This window comes from Trachinotus anak, unplaced genomic scaffold (genome assembly GCF_046630095.1).
Source record: "Trachinotus anak isolate AG129_WGS33_773 ecotype Australia unplaced genomic scaffold, CSIRO_AGI_Tana_v1 ptg000007l, whole genome shotgun sequence".
NCBI classification, from domain to species: domain Eukaryota; kingdom Metazoa; phylum Chordata; class Actinopteri; order Carangiformes; family Carangidae; genus Trachinotus; species Trachinotus anak.
The window spans coordinates 4,708,509-4,730,276 of NW_027273858.1; the positions used below are offsets into that span (position 1 = coordinate 4,708,509).

Below are 21,768 nucleotides of genomic sequence, written 5' to 3' on the forward strand. Positions count from 1 at the left end.
GTGAGATGTCAAAATTGTGATGGGGGCAAGAAGGCAATTCACAAAGTGCTTTACATAACATATAAAAAAAACATTAAGACAAAACATGAGATGATATAAAATACGCATAAATACGATTTAGAAGGAGGGAAATAGGCTAAATATGAATAAAATAGTTCAAACTGGAGAATAAAAATTCCGTGCAGGGCAAGATGTGTGTGAATAGTCCCAAATTTAATTTGATAAATTGGAGCCAGAAAAGTTTGAAGCCTTGATTGAGCCTTGAGAGTTGCAGCAGACCTCCGCTCAAGGGTAAGGGGGCAACTGTCTGACGTCCTGGCAACAAGCTTAATTCTTTTTTCAGATACTATATGGTCTTGATGATTACAGACACACACACACACACACACACACACACATATATACACACACACACAGGGAGCAGCCCTCATTTCCAATCTCCGTCGCCTCAAACTTAATTGTTCTCTTAATTAGGTTGCAGAGCAGTGCTTATGGCTGCAGGGAACATGTGTATGTAAAGCAAGTGTGTGAGTATGTGTATGTATATCTGTGCGTGTGAGAGTGTATCCGTGTCCACATGCAAGGATGTGAATGTGTGTGTGTGTATAGGTCTGTATACATGTCTTTCTATCACCTCGGTGTATTGCATGCTGTGCCTGGAGGAGGTGGAGCTCTGATCTGTGAGCACCAGAAGCTCCACAGAGAGAGGTGCTTGCCAAAACCCAAATTCCCCAGTACAGTCTGACACTCATCACCTTCCCCCCGCCTGAACATCATCTTCTCTGCTGTAGATAGCATCTTTCTATGCTGCCTTTCTCTCAAACTGCGACTCTTAAGTTGTTTTTTGCCCATTGTCCATCCACCTGTAATGCACTGCTTTTCTTTTTTAGCATTGTAGCGTAGCATATCACTTTGGCCACTGCATTTACCTTGCTTTTTGTCTCATTCTGAGACTAAACATGTCTTTTCTTTCACCATGAGCCATGCTGGATGTTTCAGTCAGTTTCTGTCTGTCTATGTGGACAAGTCTGAAACCCCCCATTGGCCAGGATTTATGTGTAACGTGTAGGAGATCTGGGGGTTTACCTCTCGCTTTGGGCTTGGAGGTATAAATAGTGGCCACAGTAAAGGCAACTCAGCAGCAGCAGTGGAGGAAAAGCATAAGACAACATTAAAACAAAATGTGGAAGAAAAATTGTAAAACTCACTTTGCAAGTCACCACCCCTCTGTGAGAATCACCTCTCCACGAATCTCTACCTTCCTCTGGTTGATAGGTTTGTGATGCTTGCAGCTGTGCTGATGGAGGCATCAGCTTCTTTTAGTGTCTCACAAGGCAAATTTGGTCCCAGGTGAGGAGGCCAAACTAAGAGCTCTGTGGGAAGATGTAACTGGATACTGAGCGATGAGTTGGGCCGTGGAAGGAAGATCATGGTACAGTGTCAGGGCCTCTACCAATAGTGTTTGATCAGTCTCAGTCCCACCAAAGTATGGTGGGACTGTTGCCATCAAGGCTCACCACCATGAAGTTAAATGTAGCGGTTTGGTGCATTGCAAGTTGGGCGACAGTCTTAGGATCCTCTCTCTTGGCTTTGAAAACTTTGGATGTGGATTGACATCTCTTTTTGTGGAAGGGGCCAGATTTTAGTGAAAGGACACTTAAGTAGATGTTGTTGAGCCAACATGCACACACAGCACCAGGCCTGGAACCAAACACCTGGATACACTCTGTCCTTTCCCTGGGAAAGGGGAATGAATGAACTCTGGGAAGAGGGATGGAGGCTGGAGAGATGGACACTGATGCTGCTTCATGACCCTGACTGGAATAGGAAGTGGAAAATGGATTGATAGATGGATGCACGTCAAGAGGATGAGTGACAGATGTCTGTGCAGGAACATGACCAGCTGAGAGAGACGCAGGGCGACACACCTGCTGCCTGAAGGTGAGAAGGTTGCAACTTCATATTGCATTCAATGTTATACTGTTGGTAACACTATAAAATAGCTGAAAGTTAAATGAATTATACAAATCGTCCCTGGACAGCTGCCAGTATTAAACCTCATTTTCCTCCTCCACTTGACATGATGCAGTTAAATGTGCTGAGCGCATTCGCCATGAAAGACAAAACTGTTGCCACAGAGCAGTTCAAACAGATTATTGAACCAATGACTGAAGTCTTTTGCTCTTAAAGAATCGCCTCTCAATGTTGCCTTCATATCACCATTGTAAGTCTAGTACAAAGTCATTCTTACACAGTAATCCAGCTCCCAGGTGGAAATATGATTAAAACTTGAAAATGTGGCTCCCTCCAGGTGAAAGTGTTTAACGCGGGGTAGCATAGCTGAGCAGGTGAAAGTGTTTAGTGCTGGGTAATGCAACCTCTCTTGGCCCCCCGCTTTTGCAGCTGCGCATAATTATAGTTTTTCTCTCTCCCCCTCTCTCTTTTGATTGCTTCCCCATGTATCGTGCAGATTAGCCAGGAAAAGGACATGTTATACAGTATAAAGTACAGTGTGCTTTATTAATCCCTTCACTCAAATAACCCCACTGCAGCCAGCATTGTCTTTTTGTAATAGCTAATCAAAGAACAGTTATTATTTGAAGTAATTATTATTCATTATAACCCTTGATGACAGTTGTTTGTTATTCAGAAGTGCCAGGTTGTATTTGTTCCCCTCTGACAGAACATGCAGAAAATCATAAAAGTGAAACCTCTTGATCGTCCCAAAATTCAGTTAAACGTTAGACATCAACACAATAAATTCTATAACACACTCTCTTCTACCCAAGTCTGTTTATTCTTCAGTGTTTGAATTAGATCTGCTTCCTATCTGGTCTCTGTGTATCCACAGATCTGTGTGTATAGCAGAGGGTAGAAGGTTAGGAAGGGGGTGGTTCCATCAACCTCCAGCCTGTAGCTTTCTGCTGGGTAATTAACCATCATTTTACCCAGGGCCTGAGCTGCACTGATGGGGGATAAGCTAGCCTTTGACGGGGTAAGGCAAGCGTGGCGGTTCCTAATCAGGGGGTCTGCAAGTGGGGCGGAAAACACCTGTTCTGGGTACAGGTGTACACCCCAGCACATGGTTGCACTCTTCTGCCCCGTCTCTCCCTCCTTCCATCCCCACCAGCTATCTCTCTCTCTCTCTCTCTCCCCTCCTCCTTTTACACGATTGCTGACACACATTCCTACACTCTGTTTGACTCACTTCTCTTTGTGCTCATTTTCAGTGTAGCTTCTTCTACACAGAGTAGCCCGGTTGTTGACTGATATTAAGGAATCATATTCTTCGTAAAACACTTATATATTGATGATGGATTTTTTTGCCTTGTTTTTCATATCCTCATAAGATATGTCTTTCTAATACACACTGCAGATAGTGCAAAAATCTAAGAAATGAACTATTCTTTAGGTTTTGGAAATCAGTCGAACACTAAGAGATACTAATATCTGTGCCCAGTTCAGTCTCCATATTTCAGTGCAGTCAACAGGGTCACAGCTGCAGTCACTGACATTGTCAAATATTCACAAATGAGCAGGTGTGCTACTTACATTTCTCTGCCGCCATGTCTGCCTTTGATTGAAAGCAACAAGTTCATGCCCCTTCACTTGGGATTGTTGAAAGGTCTTCAGGGAAATGTAGGAATTAACAAACTGAGGCAAAAATAGAAAGGGTAGGTCAAGGAAATGAGGACACACCTAAAAAATAAATTCGTTATGGCAATTTTTTTTTTTTTTGCAATACTAAAAGTCTTAGTTTTATGTCAGACAGTGAAGACCAAAAGATGTGAAAGCTATAAGATGGGCCTAATAAGGGAGTAAAACAGCCATGCTACCTGTAGTATCTAGGTTAATCATTGTCAACCTGTTATTTTAACCCTCTCATCATACAAATGTAACAATTACATGAAGATACTGCTTCCCAACCTTTGAATTGAGGTCTATTGATAAGCCCTCGTTCTTAATGTGGACATGAGTTGAGAGCAGTTCGGATTAGATCAGATCAGATTTTTCTGTCTTGGCTTGTTTAAATAATTTTAAAGCTCCAAAGAAAAAATGCAACATAAAAGAATAGTTGGTATAATTTCTTTGAATGATAGATTGTCCTTGTCAATATCAGCAAACTGCATATGTATTAGTATCTCTGTAGAAGAAGAAATTTCAGTACAGAAATGCCAAACTATGTTGGAGGATATTTGGAAACAGAATCACTGTTTGTCCACCAAAGAGCTCTGACAAGTTTAGTTTCCAACAGTAAAATGGTTGTGATTGATTATCTCTATTACGTGTTATATAATATATAAAAACACTGAATATTGGCTAATATATCATGGTCACATTTTTAAAACTTGAAATTGATTGCCTCAGAAGCACTATATTAATTATTCCTTTAATCTTCTTGTGACCCCCCCTCTCCCCCCACCCTCCCAAACCCTCCATATCTTGGGACCCTTTGGGGTCCTGACTCCTAGATTAGGAACCACTGCTTAAAGCAATTACATGATGTTCTTCTCCAGAGCAGGTTACCCTGAATGAAACTGTAAAATTTATGTTTAACAATTATCTTAGGATAATAAACACAGAATACTAAACTTTATTTATAAAGCAGTAACCTAAATTTGGAGGCTAAAAAGGACATAAAAATAAGATGAGCAAAAAGCAAAAAACAATTAAAGGAAGATAAAAGCAGGAATGAAAATCTAGAAGAAAACGGTTTAAAGACGAAGTGAAACAAATCAGACTTTTTATGTTGTTGTGGTCAGGGACGATGCTTCATCACACTGTTTGCTGACAAAATTAACAGCCAATATTGATTCTGTGTATCAGAAAATGGATGTGTTACTCTAGTTGTAGTGAAAAAGAAAAGGCAGAGAGAGCTTAGCCTCAGCTGAGAATCAGTACCAGTGTGGTAATGATGAGTTCATAACTCATGTACTTTTTGTATTATGCTGTTTTTCTTGAGACTGTTCTCGTCTCTAAAATGAGCAAGTAGTGATGATTTTAGGATCTTGATGACAAGGCATTAGTATTTTTTAGAGAAGGTGTATACTTGCACGTCTACATCGTCTCTTCCATCCTGATTTTCCTTCCTCTCCTCCTTTGTCTTCATTGAAAACAGCCTGCATCTTGCTTTTCACTGAAGGAAGCAGTGCATGGATAATATGGTTACGCCGTTACTGATGCATAAAGCTGCGTGTCTGGTTCTTGTCAAGACCTTGCCACCAAAGTCAATTTGCCCGTGCCCTGCCAGAATGTAATATTTCTTTAATCAGATCAACACGGAAATTACGTCGGTAGACGAGAGGAAATAATTAAACTCAGGGCTCCAGGAATAATTTCACCCTCTGAGCATTACTGTAAACCCCATAAAAAACAGAAAACAAAGCCACCCTCTCCTCCCTCCTTTGCTGGATGAGATAAAGAGGAAACCAGGATCTTAGATAGACGGATGAGATTTCATTTAGTCAGCCTCTGTTTTCCCTCCAGCCTTTCAGCAGGTTCCTCTCACACAGTCCTCTGCTACTACATCACCATCATCCTGCATGGTGTCCGAAACCGCTGAGTTTAGGCAGCAAGTGGTGCACTTTGAGGTAACACTAACACACACTGAAAACACTTAAACATTAGTGAAACAAGTCTATAAATTTGGTGATTCTTCCTCTGTGCCAGAGGACACAGAAATCTAATGGAGGAGTTGTGTGTCTGTGTGTAATGAATGAATAAGCCTGTTGCTCTGTGCTGCTTGTAGATTTGTTGCTCCTTGTCCCACTCTGTGTAAGGTTGTTAACTGTGACGCTCAAATGAACCAGACCAGACCCCTTTAATGGCTCTTATTGGATCTTGCTGAGAGGGAAGATTGGCCCCACCAGGGTTACAACCACCACATCCCTTACCCATCATGCCTCCCTCCCTGGATAATGCCAGGAGAGAGTGACAGCATGGATGCAACACTGTCTTCATGTCTTCACCAAGGTCATCCTTAAACTACGATGCAAGTAGTTTAGTTTGGTTTCTAGAAATAATATCAATGGCTTTATATGCATATGGCAGGAGTTGCATAAGTGTTAGACTTCAGAAGAGAAGAGCAGAAGTTTATTTTCCTCAGAGATGAAAGTTGTGTGCCGAGTTTTTACTTTACTTTTGGCAGTATTATGTCAAAGTAGTTTTAAAGTGGATAGTAGTTGGTGACTGTCAGTTCTCTCTGTCTGTCAGACATTAACATTAACTCTTCCTACACTTGAAGGGATGAAAAAATCACTTTCTGGACTGTCATTAGTGTTTGACTGTTCAGGAAACAATGGTAACAATTATCTGCCAAAATCTTGAATATATGAATTAATATTTTCAAAATATTTGATGTGAGAAGTTGTGGAGTGCTTGATTGTGTAATGTACCTACAATGCCTAGTTAAAGGGTTGTTGAGGATGTGTGACCATGAGATGTGAGTCATATAATCCGAATCCTTTCACTGATTGGCTGCTACATATCAGATTTGGCTCAGTCCATCCTCATGTGGTTGTTTCCAGACCGAACTCTCGTAGTGGAAATGGAGCCTGTGAGAATAAGGCTGTGCGAGGCTCTTGCATGTCAACACAACAGTTAAGTTAACCCCTCGACAATCTTATTTTTGCTGACCCCCAGTGGTTTAGCGTCTCACCTTGCAGTGATGTAGATGTGTGCTTCAGGACTCTGTGACAGCTCTGATGTGTTAAGAGGTGCAGCAAAGGACATTTCATAGAGAAGTGACTTGAGATTTAGCCAAAAAAAAAAAAAGCCTCTGAAATGAAACCGTCATTTGGTTTTGAGTGGTGAAGCAGAAGGGAAACAGCTGAGGAAGGAACAATTACTCTAATGATGTGACCCGAGCGCAGACATTAGTGATGCTGGGTGTGATCAGGGAGGAAAAAGAACTGAAACTTTTAATCACAGAGGGCAGTGAAATGCCTCGTGTTAAGTTTCTCTGTAAGGAAACAGTCTAGAAACAATGATCGCACATTTCCTTTTTGATCAACACCGCATTTGCACGCATACACACACACACACACACACACACACACACACACTGATTGTTCAACCCTGGTGTTTTGTATTTGGCCTTGCTCAAGGGGCTCTTAATGGCACTTTTTAAAATAGAAGAAAGCATAATTCATTCACTCCCCCCACGGCACCTAATCGGTTTGATTACGACCTGTTTGCGTTGTGTCAAGGTGACTGCAGCTACACTGACGCTCAGCTGCACTTGATACATCTTGTTAGTAAATGAAGATTAAGTGTTAGCAGGAATACAACACAATGCACCTTGATCAGGCTCTCAAATGGAAGATTAATTTACTGTTCTCCTGAATGAGCAATCCTCATGGTCTGTAATTATTTAAGTTCCTTTTTGGGTTAATCGTGGTCATTAGCATTATGTGTTCTAAGTGAAGGGCTAATTTTGAGAGAAGTGGCTTGAGATTTAACGAAGAAAAAAAAAAGGCCGGGGGGGAGGCAGTGGGGGACCCCCACATGAGCCTCTGAAATGAACAGATCATTTGGTTTTGAGGGGCGGAAATTGATAGAAAACAGCAGGGAAACAGCTGAGGAGGGAACAATTATTCTAATGATGTGACAAACGCAGATGCTGCAAATTAGATTTAGTTTAGCATAGGTGCTCCCCAACCGGTTACTGTTGGGAGGCTGAAGCTATGTATTGGGAGGCAGTGGTGGTGTGGTGTATATGAGAGTAAATCTTATTCTTTAAGATGGAAAATGTGGTGCACCTGCACTGAAAAGCATACCTGAGATGTTCTTAACCAAATCAGGAAGTTTGAACAGAAAGACAGTTTGAAAGAGTAAAGATGTATCAGATTGGCTCTTTTTGATCAAAGAACATTTTGTCCCCATTTGTGATATGACACAGTGACAGTAACACAAACTTTGCATATCCAACCTGAAGCAAAGTCTAATCATATTGTGGGTTGTCTGATATGAAAAAGTTTGGGAATCCTTGTGCAAACAGAAGATGAAATAGATCATGTGGTGTGCAGTGAAAGAAAGGTTGCGAGGGACAGGATGATGAAGGCTTGTTTGGCTTTCCTCGTTTCTCCTCAGTGGAGCAGCCCAGCGTGAGGAAAAGCTTGTTAAAACCCTAATAGTAGCTATCAAAGGCTATTGATTATCTTTCCCGCCCTGTTTGGGTGACAAAGTGAGCATTAGCTGGAGCCATAGAGAGCTTCTTAAGACACGTTTCCTCAGGGGCCGCCCAGTCCCCTGGGCTGTCCGCTGCTGAGATCACATGCACACACATGTGCGCACATGCACGCACACACACATACGCTCTCGCTTGTGTCTCTTTACTTTTTTTCAAAGCTAACACACTGCTATCCTTTCACCCTCCTGCCACCAGATAATCCATTTTACAGCCAGGGATCAAACACTGAGCCCTCTGGCTATGTGCTGCAGTGACTACTGTAACACACACATACACACACAAATCAACCTTGCACACACAGCACTAAGTTCTCATAAAGCTCTGTTAGGGAAGTTTCTTGCCCCGTGCAGTTGATGGGCGGTGTTTTAGTAGGTTAACTTTTTTCCTTTTTGGCCGTGATGCATGAGGATTGTTGTCCTTAGAGAACCTTAAATGAATGTTGCACTAATAGAGAGAACAATGAGCACTCTCCTGCAGGTCCTGGCCAATGATGTACAGAGCAAGCTGCATAGCCAATGAACTCCTACTCCCATTCTTCCTGTTTAAGTGCATCTCTCCTCCAGAGGTTTCAGAATACTCAAAGAAATGCGGTAAAGTATGGTAGAAACAGGAGAAGGGGTTATTTGAGGCAAGTTATACATAAGGCATTATAACAACCAAATTAATGGATGTCTGTTAAATTATTCATGCGATTAACCCCCAGATTTAGGCCGGGCTACATGGAAATTCAGAAACTCCAAAATGGTGTGTTTGTGTCTTTTTCGCTCGACTGACCGGCGTCTGGTTTGCAGACCTGAAGATGTCAGGATGCTTTGAACACACTTCCCGTGCTTGGCTTTGTACATAAAGGACTGATGTAGCAAAATGGGCAAATCTCTACTGTAAAGTATGTCTATGGCTGCATATTTTGGCACAAGGCTTCTTGTTGCTGCAAAACAGGAGAAATACTTCATGTCGCTCATCTGTGGTTGAGTGTCAGATCCATCAGCAGGTATTGGGCTCTGCTTTAACCTGCTTAGATAAATAACAGATGGCAGTGTTTAATTCGAGGCTTAATTCACATTGCCAACTTTGTTGTCAAAAAAGTTCCAAAAAAATATGTTCAACTGATCCATCTCACGTGGACTGAAGTTTAAGAACTGGAGATGAATCTAATTCATCAGAGGATGCACAAAAATGGATGTTTCTCTAACTTGTAGGTAGGAAAACCAAAGTTCGTTTTCATCAAGCAGCAAGTTGTTTTCACTCTTTTATCATGTTAGTGTGACTGTAACTGAATTTTAGATTTGATTAGATCTTGGACTTGACTGCATGCCTGCTCGCCGTACATGCACTGCATTTGCTTAAAAAAACATGGGCTTTCAACCCATAAAGCCTGTGCATCTGGGCAACGTCACAGGATCCAAATGTTTATATTCTTACTGTATGTGTTGGTGGGAAGCAGCGACCTGTATAGAACAGGCATCACCCGACCTACTGTGGCGTGACACTGCAGATGTATTTAGTAGCTTAGTAAGAGGATATTCAATTTATTCATGATCCAAACCACAGGGTTGATGCGTATGTATGTGTGTGTGAGAGTGAATGTGTGTGTAAGCGCATAGTGAGTGTGGAGTGAACCATGAAATGAAAACACCCTATAACCATTTCACTGCATCTCTCAATTAGGACATCATCTATGCAGAGGGAGCATTCATGAGTGGCTTCTTCTACTTCTTCTTCTTCTTCTATTTACAATTACACACCGCAGTGCCAACAAATGTGGAAAAGCTTGTGCGGTCCACTCTGCAGCGGATCCAGGGAATAGAAAAACAGACATGTACTGTATTACTTGCTGCAACAACCACTGCAGCTTGTGGGCTTGAGACCTGCGCTTAGTAGTTAATAACAACTGCCAGGAAGTCTGGACGTACTATGTGCGCTGAACAAATCCCCGACAAAGACAGGCGCTCTGAAGCTGTTCATTGCAGCATCACTGTGAGGCTCAAGCCTTATTGAACACTAGTTTTCTCATGCTCACCATTCATTTTGAGTACTAGTGCTTAGTTTAAAAGACACTCCAGTCAATAACTCATTCTTGAAATGGTGGTTTTTGCTTGAATGTTACTAAAGTAAACACGTTGTTTCTCATGCTTGAGGTTACATAAACTTCTTCAGTATTAAATCAAGACCATGACCTTCCACTTTAACCAAGTGTGGTGAGAGCCTAAACATACAGTGACCACAAGAAAGAACAATTATGCTGCAGTTGCTGCAAGTTTTACGCAATAAACTTAACATTTCTGTGGGTTTGGGAAATCGTCAGTACCAAGATAATGATGACATAAATGTTCAAATCTGCTGTCCAGTGTCCCGTGTAGCCTGATTTAAAAACGTTATGAGCTATAATAAAAGAAAAATTCCAAATTCCAAATAAATAAATAATGTGCAAACAATAATTTGCAACCTACATTTGGCTGCAGAGGATCTGGTAGAAAAAACACAGCCTTATGTACAGACGAGCAGATCCCAAAAGACAGCTTTAAACTCAGAACTGTCCTGGGATCAACAAAAGAAGTGGTCCATGCTGGCCCTTCATCATCCATTAGGCTGTGTGGGAGTGGCGCTGTAAACATCGCCAGGTCCAGGTGTTGATGGGCTCCATAAATTCCAGCTAAGAATGTAGCGCTGCATTCAGGCCTCTTTAGAAATGCAGGGCCACTCTATTCCTCTGATATTTTATACATGAAGCGAGCCATTTACAGTCTGATGAGCAAGTCTGGCTTATTAATGATATGGCCGTGCTCTTAGGGTGTCGGGCGCCAAGCAAATACTCATGTAAAATTAAACACGATTTGTTTACATAGCCGTGCAAATCAGACCACTCTGGGGCTTTGTTGCAAAGCCTGATCAGGGCTGCAAACACCGATTTCAATTAGTTGTGAGACACTTTGCAGTGCTCACGCAGGGTTCGACGAAACTGCAGTTTGAAAACTCTGTTAAAAAACATTCAAACACTCCAGAAATGTGATACCTGTTTGAGTTTGCGTATTTTTTGGCTCACACATCTGCTGGAGGATATTCAGCTTGAATGATGTCATGAGTCGAGCAAAGTCCTGACAAGACTAGAAGGCTGAATTATTTAATGACGGCTCCACTTTTGTGGAATTATTTTAAGTATTATAATTGCAGCTGGGTTCGCCTTGGCCTGCTGGAGGAGAGAGAGTGGGGCCCTGTGGGGAGCGATCAGCATCAGTCAGTGGTTTCAGGTTACCATGAGCACACCAAAACGCTCCCTTAATGATGGCCAAATTTAAGGCAAAGCATTGACCTGAGCTGAGACTGAACACAAGACGGTATTTCTTCACACGGTGAGGCCCGTATAGATGGTCCCTCTCATGGCCTTGTGAGCTGCAGACATAGAAAAACACAAAGCCAGACACCTTTGTCACTGACATGAAAGCATGCAGTGTTTTTCCTAATTGTGCATTTACTCACTGGTAACTTCACATATAAATAGTGTAACATCTGTATTCTTTAAAGAGACCTGCCCTTCATTTGTCTCCTGTTTCTCTCAAGTAAAAAGAACCTGACTACATGTTTATTCATCAGATTTCTTAAATATGAAACCAGCAAATAGTTTATGACTCAAATCTCTTGAATACAGAGGTCACTGATAAAAGTGTGAACATGACTGTGTACGGTTGTATGCTTTGACTTTGACACGTTGAAAGCAGAGATGGATGTTTGCATTGAAAGCTGTAAAAGAGACAGTGGAGTTATTTTCACATCTGATGCTGTTCCAGCCAAGTGTCAGAACATGATGACCTGCTGCAATATGTTTCCGTCAGGGACAAACTTGACAAGAGATTATTTTGTCATCAGGTGCAATAAAGAGTGCTGGATGATATGAGTCCAACATTACAGCCGGGCCGTTCCCATCTCATGCTGCTACATGTGAACACCCGAGTGGTGCCAGCAAAGAAAAAAAAAAAATTGTGAATGTCACAGCAATCCCGGCTTGATTAACCAACGCTGGCTGTGAATCAAGACTAAAACATTTGCTTCAAAGTGCTGCTGAAACCCAGGCTGGAGGCACCATGTTTACTCTGCAGAAGTCGTTAAGTTCCCCCTTCTCTGCCCTGATGAGGGAGAGTTATTTTTTACGCCAGTCAAACTTCATTAGAGACGTGCAGAGGAGACTGCGTTTGTGAGACAAAAGATTTAAAGCGCAGCTGTAGAGAAAACCTGTGTTTGTGCATCAAAGGCTACCACTTTGATTCTGATTGGTGGATGTCTAAATGAATGCTTTAACCCACAGCTGACCCAGAGTACTGTACAGACCACTGGACTCTGTGCAAACTGATACACCGCTTCCTCCCCCTGCAGCGTTTGTAAATAAGACACTCCTGTAGCCTGGTTACAAAAGGGTTAAAAATAGATCCTTCTGGATTCAGAAACAGAACCTACTTGGTTGAAGTGCTTGTTTCTCAAACTTCTGTGATGAGTTTGTCATCCTACTCAAAGATAATTATGCAGTCTGGGGAAATTATGCCTACATTGTGCTCTTGAGGAGATAATTGCAGCGCTGAAGCCTATGTATCACATGAGGATCGAGCCTCATCCCACAAATTAAATGCATGAATGTCACTAACAGCCTATGTATATTTTCAGTGCTCCTTGTACTACACTGTGTAAGTTCCTGTGTTATGGCATATTTCCCCTGATGATAACAAACGAAAAACAAAATTATTGTGTTAATTGAGCTGTTGTCAGGAGATGAATAATCATGCGTGTCAAATTCCTCATGGGAAAACAACAGTCAAAATTAACTTTAAGAGAGAATGTAATTTCCATAATTTCCATTTTTCAATTTAACTTTTTTCCCTCTTCATTGTGTTGCAGATTTCAATCAGTTTTTGACTTAAGAATAACTGGACTCCAATAGACTTGTTAAACAGACAAATAACCTGCTCACCGCTAATGAATTCCTCAACTATGAAATCACACTCCCATCACAGGTGTGAAAGCAGGTTGTGATGTAGGTTGATGGACGACTAATCAGGAAATCAATTAGGCCCTGACCCAGAAACTGAGACAAAAGGGGAGAATGATTTCCTTCATTTTTTTCCTCTGGCTCTTTCCTCCTCCAGTTGGACCCTCTGATTGGACAAGAAAAATCCTCCGGGCTTTCAGAGGTTTCTTTTAACAGAGTACATCAGGAAACGGTCCTTGTGTTTTATAACCATAAATTGATCTATTTATCAAATGAGACCCGTAGCAAGAATAATACGATCAAATATAATTCTGATAGATGAGTTGGTCTATTCAGATTGCCATTTGATTACTGTACAAACTGATATTTTTCTTTGGCGCAGCAAATTATTTCCAGGTATTTCTGCAGGTAGTTAGCAAATAGAAGTAATCTGTTAAATCAGTAAAGAAAAAAAAATCAAAGTTTGTCATTCAATGTCTGTGGAAGAATCCAGTCTGTAAAAATATTATCTTGGGACTTGAGACCTTCATCGTTGGTCTCTGTTTTTCTACGATTAACTTCTGCAAATCTCACAGAGCATTCGTCAAATCATTCCCCGGTCGTTTTAATCACATCAACAGGCAGTGAGAAGCTACGTTATGGAAGTGTTCAGGGTTTTCTGTTGGGGCAGACAACAAGACAAACAGCCACGTCTCCAGGTCAACAGGTACCTTAGGCTGCTGAAAAACCACTGGGTGTGGGTCAGTGATTGAGACACACACAAACACGCACACATACAGCGTCTCGTATAAGTCTGACCTCTGGGGGTCAGACGTAAAGGCTCGCCTTTTCAGCAGCATCCACTTAGAGCTGAGAGGGAAGACAGCCGTTATTATCCATGTACCTTTGTCCATCATATTCACTTTGTATTGACTGAGTCGGACAGAACAACTGTGTCTTTATGTGGGCAGAGGCAAAAGTCTCACTGAGGTTTCTCTGAAGATTGAGGAGGGGAGGGGTGCTTTTATATGGATGCCGGATCTTAGAGGCAGACGATTAAAATAATAATATATAATTTCATTTTGAAAATAAATGAAAGTTAATTTTAACAAAAACACATAATCAGCATTTTCGATTAGGATCTTGTAGAATTGGTCATTAAAGAATCAAGACCAAAGGGCGCCCTGCTGGCTCACCTGGTAGATCAGGCCTGTCCCCCTCTCTCTCTCACTGTGACTATTAAAATTAAAAAATGTTAAAAAAAATAACTTAAAAAAAAACAAACATGTAATATACCCAATGACACATTTTATGTTTGAAAAATAAAGTTATCAGTGCTCTCTAGTGGACAAACTATACTGTTTTCAAAAAACTTGAACAAGTTGTTATTTATCGATTGATATATCTGTGATTTGATACTTAAAATCGATGCACAAACACCACTTTGACAAAACACAGACAATGTACTTACCTGTAAAGTTGTGCAAAGCTGGTGGTGGTGCAAACACCGTTGCACTGCAGCTTCTGTTGGGCCTGTTTGGTCATTTTGCAGCTCTCTGCAAAGAGCCTCTTCTGATCTGACGCCTCTATCAGCAGGACAGGGCCTGTTACAACAACATTAATATGAGTGTTTTCTGATTGGTTAATGTTTGGTTCAGTGTAGGAAGCTAAAACTCATTGGATAAGATTAGAGAAATATTGTGCTTGTGATTAAAAGACACCATTGTTGTTAGGGAACAGGATGTGAACAGCGGCCTTTGTTGGTCGAAATGGAGCTGCGCCTGCTCTGCTTCATGTGGAAAAGATGACAACCACACTATGCAGATGTGTCAGTTGGCTACGCTCACTTTAGAGGTGTCAGGTTGTGTGTTTTCCAAACCTTGCCTGAGGGAATTGGCAGTCAGTGTGTTTGCTCCGTTGGGTGCCCATGTCTTGAGCTGGAGATGTCTGTGGCGTAGCTACCGGGCTGCTATGTGTCATTCAGGGTTTTTTACTTCTGGAGGCACCTCATGTCAACAGCATTTTAATACACAGACTGTGGGCGTCCTCATGGCTCTGTGGGTCAAGGTAAATACAGTATCTGCTGCATGTCAATCCCTTCTTAATCTTTTCTGACTCTCTCTACTCAGTGACTTTATGTTTTTTTTACTTTAGTCTTTGTTGCAAGGAGCCTCTTACGATCTCTGTGTAGAGCTAACTGTGTGTGTTTGTTTCTATGGACAGAAACATTGAAATGACATACTGTAACTAGAACTGAATGAATTCTGGCTGTCACCCGCGCTGCCCAGGGAAACACTTGCTAAACTGCTAAAATCACTCAGCTTTTGCTTGTGCAAAAAAAAAAAAGAAAAGAAAAGAAAAGAAGTGCATTACATTAGACTTATTGAAACGCGTTACACTGTCCAGGGTGATTTTGGCTTACACCTGAAAAACAACACGTTCATCCCACATTGCATTTTGTCAAAGACACTTCAGATATATTATCACCTCCAAACGAGAATTCCCTCGGTTCCTGTAAGTAAACCTTCCAAATCCCCAGCTCTCATCCCTATTTTCCTCTCAAAAACGAGCATTAGAGGGATTGCCCTGCCATTGTTGCTCCCCTTGGGAGTAAATCTATTTCTGCAGAGATGGAAATTTTCGGTCCCCACAAAGCTGCTGACACACTCTCAATGGAGGTGTCAATTCTCGAGGCCTCGCCATTGTGGAGTGGATAATTTAATTGGAGAGGCACGACGGTGTGTCCCCGGTCGGGGCATTCAAATGTTGTATCACTGTCTGTCCCAGTGCTGGCTCCTCTCCTGCTGCGGAGATTCAAGATTCGACTCCCCCCTCTCCTCCCTATCCTCCCCATGCAGGTGGAGGGGGGGAGGGGGGACACAACGCAGGCCCAGGCCTGTGAGAGGACCCTTTGTTGAGGGGGGAAGACGCAGCTTTGTGGCCTCAAAGTCTCAGAGCGGCTGTTCTGGAGAGGTGCAGAGGAGGAGGGCGAACCTGCATGGCCATTACCTGAGAGTCGTCTTGGGGGCAGGCACAAAATTAGTCAGCAGATAATGAAGCTGTCTTTGATTGCAGGAGTGAGCAAGGGTTGGACGAGGGGGGACGGAGTCTCCTGTACAGGGGGCCTCCACAGGGCATGAGAAGCATGTCTTTGGAGGAGCGCCTGCTGTCAACGGATGCTCTGTTTCTCTGAGATCCTGGCATAGTTTAGGGTTGAAAGATGCACAAGGGCTGGAGAGGAGCGCAGCCCAACACATTCCTCTGTACGCCTGCCCCAGGTGAACGGGGTCCAGAGACGAGTGCTTAGACAGACATAGGTAGACAAGCACACACAAATCTACCATGTGAACACACAAAAACCCACATATCACACACAGGGTCTTTTCAGCTTTATTTCTGGTGGCTCCGTGAAATTAGGAAAAGCTATTTTTATGGCAACCTCAGTAATATTCTAGTTCATACTTTTACTTTTTTTTTTTTATTAACACTTTGCCTCCGAAATTTGGCAGCTTGTGATCCACTGTAATGATTTGCATTTTGTGTTTTGTATCACAACATGAACTGTGCCGACTGTGTTTACCAATTTCCATCCTTATCTGTGTGTGTGTGTGTGTGTGTGTGTGTGTGTGTGTGTGTGTGTGTGTCAATGTGTGTGTCTCACTGCACAGTTGTCCCGACAACCTGCGCGCCCGGCTCATGGCTGCCCTCCAAGCGCAGACAAAGCTGTCGTCGAATGAACCAGGCGTGTGTCCACTGGACCTGAGGGGTGCCGCCACTGCTAACAAAACGCACAAAGACCCTCGCCCCTAGCACTGGCCCTCACCCCATCTACCCACTATCCTGCCCCTCCCTCACACTGCTGCCTGCTGCTTTGTGCCTGCTCCAAGAAGAGGAAGTTCCTCTCATCTCTCTTTCAAGGTAGCCCTGCCACCCATGCCCCTCTTTCACACAGGCAGAGTCAAATGGACACACACATACACATTGGAACATGCAAACAAACACACTCTTCAAGGTAACACAGTTCATATTTTGTTCACAGTTCATATTTTTGTCTCATTGTTTATTTTTTTTATTTTTATTTTTCGTTTAGGAACAAAACGCACACAAGAAAATAAGAAAATATTCAAATAGACTCAGACTTCTCTGACCAGAGAGCCAAGTTTCACTCTGGCATTGTGCAAATTTTTAATAGACATGTAAGATTATTTTTGCATCCTATCATGAGGATCATGTCTTTGTGAAATAAGTTTTTATTTCATCTTAACACTTTGATGATCTGCCTTTCAAAGCTTAGGAAAAACATACCAACCGACCCAAGTTGTCTCTGAAACTGTGTCAGTTATTTAGTTGTACGCTCCCATAAAACCAGGGGAATCACAAGGAATGAATAAAAAAACAATGGTCGGGGTGTCCTGATGGCTGAGTGGTTAGGGCACATACCATATGGGCATACTGAGCCCTGAGCAGCAGGTCCCCGGTTTGACTCCCAGCCAGCCGGATCCTCTACTGCATGCCCCCCCTCACTCGCTCGCTCTCTCTTGTTTCCTGTCTCTCTCCACTTCCCCTGTCAAATAAAGGCAAAAAAACACCCAAAAAAATGACCTAAAAAAATAACAAATTAAAAACAATGGTTGAAATAGAAGCAACAGGGGCTCAGGGCTCCTTAATTTTAGGCCCTGCTATGGTTAAGGTCCAAAAGCAGCAGATCCTCCATTTTCCATGATAGCATTTTTTGTTAGATCCCTCCTGCCTGGTAAACATCCATGTCTTAATAGTCTCTTTGCCCAAAGATAACTCTGAGGTCATCACTGGGGTTTTTTGACAAAGCTCATTCAGACTCACAGAAACATTTAGGCTGAGTAGTGCTCATGAGTAGAAAACTGATCTTGATGGGTAAAATCGCATTGGACCTAAAGTTTCTCTTTCAGTTTTCTCTGGAAGCAAAGTGCAGATTCCTGACTCTCATCATCAGGACTTACAAGAGAGGAAACTGTTCCACATCTGAGGACACATTAGATCTGTCAGGTCCACTCCATTTAAAATGTAAAGAGTGTAGACAGGCTGTGTCAGCCGATGAGTGTATGTTCTTTGTGATGTCAGTCACTCTATAGTATGAGATGTGACACAGAGCTCACGCATTTGTCACAACAGTGTCACGTCAACTCATAAGCATACCTGTACGTAACTGAGAATGACAGATCATTCAGGACTCTGTGTCGAGCCGACTCCTGTTGTGACCACTCAGGCAAAACTAAAGAAATGTGTTGAATCTCAAGTGGGATTTTATGTCCTGGTCTTCTCTCTCGCTATAGAAGCTGCTTCTCTTGTCCTTCTATTTTCATTTACTATTTACGCTTCATGAAAAACTACATACACTGCTGCTGTCTCTGATTTGAGAATGGCTAACCTGATCTTAAGCACTGCTCTGAAATATAATGATATATCCTATTTCTGTGTATTTGTAATTGAACTGTGGTGTAATTGGTATTTTAATGGGGGTGAGGAGGGACAGGGAAGTTTAGATCTATGAGATTTGTTGTCATCATCTGTTGAGCGTGTGCAAGAATTACTTCAAACAAATGTCTGATTGATCTGTGATGAATCAGTCTAAGTGCAAAATGTGTGGAGGCTGCACTGAGGCAGCTTCAGGTGAACAAACGTTTGTGTCTGTCCCGTCTATAATTGATTTCCTCCCACTTGACATTTTATTGTGAAAAATGGCAGTTCTGTCTCTCAGATTCCTCTTTAATTCTGGCTTTTGTTTTCGATGTTTTAGATAAATGTTTTAGATAAGCTGAAGTTTCCTCCCATCTGATTCTGTTGTTGTGGCATCAGTAATGAAATAACGTGATGCCAGAACTTAAAAGTTTGATGAATTATCCAGGAGAATAAGACAAATACGCCAAACAAAAGGGTTAAGGGTTCAGAACTAGAAAATGTATTACCAGTGACTTGATGTGGTGCTGTAATGTTAAAGGCCATCAATCAGTTTTGAACTATAGGCATAGGTATCCTTCATGATCATATTTCTGTCAAAGCTGAATCAGGACTTGGTCACTATCAATCAAATCTGATCAAATGACACCCACTCGTTTTTTTTTTTTTCTTTTTTTAAACTCTGGTTCTTGTTTATTTAATCATAAATATGTAATGTTATAGAGAAAAACACACAAGATTTGAACCCAAGTTTTAGTGTCTGTAAAGATCGCAGGATATGTGCTGTAATTCAGAAACCAGTTCATCATCAGTTTTGGTGGCTAAAAAGTGAAAACAACCAACGCTCAGGAGTGACCTTCAACTCCTCGGTGAAGTGTGTTTCCTTCCTTTGAAGCAGCAGTAAAGTTTATACAGCATCAGCAGACATCATCTTAAACCAGGATCTCTCTAATGAAGGTTATCCAATAATTATCTCACCAGTGATGTCATGAAGGTGGATGAAAGGGAGTGAAATACAGTTTGGACTCAGAACAGGGCCTCCAACCTCTTAATGAATATGACCTCTAAGTCCTTCCCACAATTCCCTGGGCTCTCATTCCCCCTCTCCAAAAAAACCTACAGTGTTTAACGATTCCAAGGACTCTGGGGTGAGCTCCAACTCTAATCAATGAACCCCATCTAGGGGGAGCCAGTATCCCTGGTGACGCTGTTGCCAAGACAGTCGTGCTTGGCAACCCAGGTTCACCATGGTGATGAGTTCCCGTTAGAATAGTTTTTTTCCCCCCTCGATGTGGAGCGTCTGGCTGAACTGGCAAGACGGCGTCATTATGTAAAGTTTTTTTTCCCCCCTCATTCACCATGTCTGCTCTTTTTCTGGCGAGAACAACAGAGTTTAAATATGTAACATGTTTGTTTGGAGATTTCATATTTTGTTTGCTAAGCTGGCAATAACATTTTCAGTCATGCCAAAAAGGAAACAAACTGAAAATTGAGAGATAGAGTTGAAAGTAATGAAGAACCGAAGAGACAGGAAGGGCAGGATGAGGTGAGTTGGCCAGAAAGGAAAGTGATAGTCATCATCTCATCTTTATACATTTAAAAAAAACTGAGCAGAACTGAGAATAAATAAAGTAACAGAGCAGCATTTTGTTTAGGAAAGGTGCCCATAGTCTCATCTGCTAAAGCGCTAGTGGAGGTAAGGAAGAAGTGTATTTTGGAAATGGAGATGTCTTTCACAGTCTGAGCAGCAGTGGCATTTCACTATAGCATCTGGGAAAATGTGCAGCTGGATTCTGGTTTACTTTTAGTTTTCTCTGTATCACATTGCAGTAACTTTTTCTCAGCCCTTCATTTTTTTTAGTTTTGGCACTGTTGCTAAATATGTTTTGTGCTCTCTGATAACCCCCCCCCCCCCCAAAAAAAAGACCCCATCATTTGAAACCTTTGTTATGAGCATATGTTTAATAATTTGCTTCTAAAAGACAATTTCATGAACTTGCACACTTGCCTCCGTCAGTTCCCTTCTGCATTGTCGTTTTTAAAAGACTAGAAGAGCCCCCTAAGAAAGGTTTAAGAAATGGAGGGAAGAGCGTTTTCCACAGCTCTTCTCATTGATGAAATGTTTCCTCTTCCTCTTCAATTATTCAAGCCGTTTTCATTGGAGAACTCCCAGTGGCACCCGGTGAGATTTGCATCCTGATTTATTTGTCATATATCCTTTATATCTCTAAATTCTTTATACCTCTCCAGTGGCTCCATGCATCTTTCATGGGCTCCTCAGCAGTGTTTGCAGGCCAGATCCAAACACATTTTACACGTCACGCTGCAGCTGCAGCTCGACTATTTCACCTTGGGTGTGTAGAGTGAATGAAAAATTTATTGTCTAGTGTCGTTAATTTTTTTTCTCCTCACACCACCAAGTTTTTGGCATTGTCAGTGTCAAGAGTCGCCACCTCACAGGCTGCTTTCCCCCCGCTTTCTCTCTCCCTCCTTCTTCTGGTTTGTGTTGAACTTTGAAAATTGCAAGAGAAGCATCTCTCTGACCTGAGTGACTGACACAATTAGGTGAATATGGAAATTGTATGTTGATGGTACCCACAGGGCAAGTCAAGTCAGTCAAGACAAATTTATTTATGAAGCGCTTTTAACAAAACAAGTTCATCATGGGAGGGAAAGGAGGGGGTGAGAAAGTAAAAACTTCATTCACAAAAATTAAACAAATGTGAAAATATTTTTCAGTCATATTGCCAGTTCTTTGACTTGTCGTGACCTTTGTGATTCACTTTTTTAAGGAGGGCATCTCTCACATCCCCTCACTTTTTTTTTGGCCAGACTTTTTCCTTGTTTATTTATACGATTGACAGACAATAGCAAAAAAAAAAAAAAAAACCCTGAGGGAGATAAGTTTGTGACACGGTTAAATGCGACAATGCTTTGAACTGGCATCACACAGACTTTACCCCCACACCACAGAGCACAGGGATAAAGATAAACATGTTTGTAATGGTGTAAATTTAAGTCTCCATTTGGCCTGTATTGCAGTTACTCTCACCCACACAGGATGGCATAAGGGAAAAGCATTCCCAACTGATTAATTCCCCAACAATTATTCCCCTATCTCCCTCTGTCTGTCTCTGTTGACATGCTGCCACTCCGAGCCGTTCCGCTGATTTTCATTTCACTGACA

The 21,768-nt window shown here is 41.9% G+C and overlaps 1 protein-coding gene across 1 annotated transcript in view; it reads left to right on the forward strand.

The window, feature by feature from the left end:
* Positions 1-21,768, forward strand: part of LOC139622610 (homeobox protein Meis1) — a 203,937-nt gene that overhangs the window by 51,934 nt on the left and 130,235 nt on the right. The window contains exon 3 of the mRNA XM_071480009.1: positions 16,814-17,063. The gene's annotated coding sequence lies outside the window, so the exon portion shown is untranslated. The remainder of the gene's footprint in view (positions 1-16,813; positions 17,064-21,768) is intronic.